The sequence below is a fragment of the Macrotis lagotis genome, chromosome X (genome assembly GCF_037893015.1).
Source record: "Macrotis lagotis isolate mMagLag1 chromosome X, bilby.v1.9.chrom.fasta, whole genome shotgun sequence".
Taxonomy (NCBI): Eukaryota; Metazoa; Chordata; class Mammalia; order Peramelemorphia; family Peramelidae; genus Macrotis; species Macrotis lagotis.
The window spans coordinates 25,586,796-25,590,706 of NC_133666.1; positions in this window are offsets into that span (position 1 = coordinate 25,586,796).

The window sequence follows — 3,911 nt, forward strand, 5'->3', positions numbered from 1 at the left end:
CCTCCAACTGTCACTCTAACCACGCAGCCCGCCTCGTGGGCGGGGCATCCCTAGAGGCACACTCTCATTGGGCCGCTGGAACCGCCTGCGCAGACACTGTCCTCCAATTGGACACCGGATAGTGGAAGGGAAGGAGGCCTGCTTTGCTTCGAGGTAGCGCAGCCATTGGCTGAAGAGGCTACGGGGGAGCCGTCTCGCGCATGCGTACCTTTCAGGACTCTGGCCCGGGCCGGTAACGTTCCAGATTGGCTTTCCGGGGGCATAGGTCGTTACTTTTCTCTTTGCTTTCGGTCTGCCCGTGTCCCCGGGGTCATGCGGCTGTCCGCTCTGGTTTAGTGGCGGCGGCGGCAGGTGCAGTGCCGAGGTCCGGGGGCCCGTCTGGTTCTGCCGGCGGACGCCCAGGTTCCGTAGCAACAAACCGAGCCGCTTCTCCACTGGGCAGAGCCGGCCCTCTCCGTGACCTTGGCACCTTGGACTTCCGGCTCGCTCCCTTTGCAACCCCCGGCCTTTTGCCTCCGCCGGAGTTTAGCATTTTCTTTTCTGCCGGCCCCCTCCACCTAACTGTATTTCCTGGTGCAAATCCCTTGGCTTAGCAGCCACGTGCTATGTTTGGGCTGCGTTCACAGGAAATGTGCCCAAGCAGTACCCTAGGGAGTGCTGCACAAAGTATTCTGCGCTGACTCCTCATATACTTGTGACATGTCCCTTTTTACTGAGCATGATCATCTCGACACCCGGAGACCCAAAGCATGAACTTCAGTTTCTTGGAGAGGAGACTGCTTTTTTCCCATGATAAAGATTTGAAAAATGTGGCATTTCTTTTTTCTACATTTACAAATTAATTAGATCAGTGGTCTCAAGTCTGTGGTCCACCAACCCTGCTCGTTCCCTAAAACCCTCTCAGGGTTCTTGACGTCAAAATAATTTTCATAATGTCCTCATGTCCCTCTCTGCTCTATAATAGCAAATTGCTATGATCATAACAGGTGCACCATAATTAAGTATGAGAGTGAGCCACTGGATCAGGATAATGGCTATTGGCATATTTAACAGCTTTAAAGCAGAAATCCATTCTTCAACTAGATTTTTTGTTCATTCTAAACATGGCCAAAACTAAAAAACTTTTGTTGCAGATTACTTTTTTAGACACATATGCAGTTTTTTTTAGCTTTTTGCAAGGCAAATGGGATTAAGTGGCTTTGCCCATGGCCACACAGCTAGGTCATTATTAAGTGTCTGAGGCCGGATTTGAACTCGGGTACTCCTGACTCCAGTGCTCTATCCACTGAGCCACCTAGCCACCCCCACATGCAGTTCTGTGTTGTATTGGAACTGATGTTCTTATAAAATATATTTTGATATTGGTTTAGGATTATAAGTTAAAATTCTTGCCCCTTATAGACCTTCTAGTTTTTTCCTAATTATTGAACCTCTGTTTAAATAGGCTTCTCTGTTAAAATATCTCTGGTTTTTGCTTGCTCAATTTTTTCCCCTTGAGTTTTGTTTCTCTTAGCTATATAGCTCCAAGACCAGCCTCTGCTGATGCCAACCAGCTGTGCCAGCCAATCATTTCCTGGACCCTGCCTCAATGAAGCCTTTGCTGTACTACATTCATCTCCAAATGGACTCTGAAAGCCCCAGAAGAATCTGGTCCTGAATAATTTGAAGGGGAATGATGCAGGGGAAAGATCTGTGAAGTAAATTGACTAAGACCTTACTCTTGAGATGTACATTGACTAGAACTAGAGAATTATTATTATTTTTTTTTTGTAGGTTTTTGCAAGACAAATGCAGTTAAGTGGCTTGCCCAAGGCCACACAACTAGGTAATTATTAAGTGTCTGAGGTGGGATTTGAACTCGGGTACTCCTGACTCCAGGGCCGGTGCTCTATCCACTGCACCACCTAGCCGACCCAAAAGTAGAGATTTATGAGTGTAGCAGAAATAATAGTAATCTTAAAATCTGCCTGGACATGGCTAGGTGGCGCAGTGGATAGAGCACTGGAGTCAGGAGTACCCGAGTTCAAATCCCACCTCAGGCACTTAATAATTATCTAGCTCTGTGGCCTTGGGCAAGCCACTTAACCCATTTGCCTTGCAAAAACCTAAAAAAAAAAGCTGCCTGGGTGGAGACTCTCCCCATTCTTAAAGTACCATTGGTTTATTGTTTAATGTAAAATTTGTAGCCTGATCTCCTTAGGCCTTACCCTCTACTTAATTCTGGGTCCAGTATAGGGGAATGGAATTCACCTTTTGCCCTCTGGATAAGACACAAGACATTAAAAACCTGAGCTTGAGTCCAGTTCCAGCTGTAGTCTTCTCTAACCATGGCCCAGCCAAGGCTGCTTGACTGTTCTTTTATCTCTCTCTCTCTCTCTCTCTCTCTCTCCCCCCCTAGCCCTTCCTATGTCTTGTCACCTTTTAAATAAATTTTTGTTTCATTTCCATCCCTGCTTTCCCAAATCTGAATAATGATTCCTCATTGGTAGAACCGAACTCAAGTAGCCATTGGCTACAATCTGTCAGACCAGACGTTAAAAAAAACTTGCAAAAATATGTAAAGTGAAGCCACTCAGTTTTGGGAAAAGCATTTTTCATGAAAATATGTTATATCATGGGTTTATTGTTATTTTTAAATGAATAAATAATTAAAATATATCAGTTTTTGTTTTTAATAAATATTGATAGATACAACACACCCCTCACTATAATAAACATAATTGTGCAACTCACTTCCAATCATTTGTTTGGTTGGTGTAGTCCTCTTTCATACTAAAGAACAAGTAGTAGTAAACAAAAGTTCTTTGAGGACTTCAATAACTTTTAAGAGTATAAAGGGTCAAAAAAAAAAAAAGAAAAAAAAGAGTATAAAGGGTCCTGAGACAAAAAAGTTGGAAAATCATCAAGAAAGATGTACAGAAAATCATTATAGATGAGATGAAGGACCAAAAAACTCATCTTGAATGGGAAAGAAGGATATCCTTTGAGTACACTCTGTAGATACTGTTCTATTAGATTCTGGAAAGACTTATATGAACTGATGTAACCTAAAATGAGCAGAATGAGAAGACCATTGTGCACAGTAACAGCAATATTATACAATGATCAGCTGTTAATGACCTAACTATTCCCAACAATACGAAGATCCAAGACAATTCGGAAGTACCTGTAATGAAAAATACCATTCACCTCTAAAGAAAGAACTGATGGAATCTGAATGCAAACAGAAGCACACTAGTTTTTATTTTATTTATTTTTTTTCTTTTTTGCGTGTTTTCTTTCACAAGATAACTAATATGGAAATGTTTTGCATGGTTGCACATATAATTTATCAAATTACTTTTTCAATGTAGGGAGAGGTAGGATGTGAGGGAATTTGGAACTCAAAATTGTGAAAAAATGAAGTCAAGAGAAAGTTTTTCTGTCTCGTCATCTTTGCCAGTCTAATAGGTGTGGGATGGATCCCCAAAATTGATTTACATATCTTTAATTTCTGGTTATTTGGAATCTTTTTTTCATTTGACTATTGATAGTTTGGATTTTATTATTTGAAAACTCCCTGTTCATAGTCAATTGGGGAATGAAGATCCATAGACTTTTTTTTTGTTTGCTTTAGTTTTTTGTTTTTGTTTTTTTGCAGGGCAAACGGGGTTAAGTGGCTTGCCCAAGGCCACACAGCTAGGTAATTATTAAGTGTCTGACCAAGGCCACACAGCTAGGTAATTATTAAGTGTCTGACCAAGGCCACACAGCTAGGTAATTATTAAGTGTCTGAGACCGGATTTGAACCCAGGTACTCCTGACTCCAGGGCCGGTGCTTTATTCACTACGCCACCTAGCTGCCCCAGATCCATAGACTCTTTAAAAGTTCAGAAGAACCTTGCAGAAGTTTTTAACTCCTTTCCCCTTCC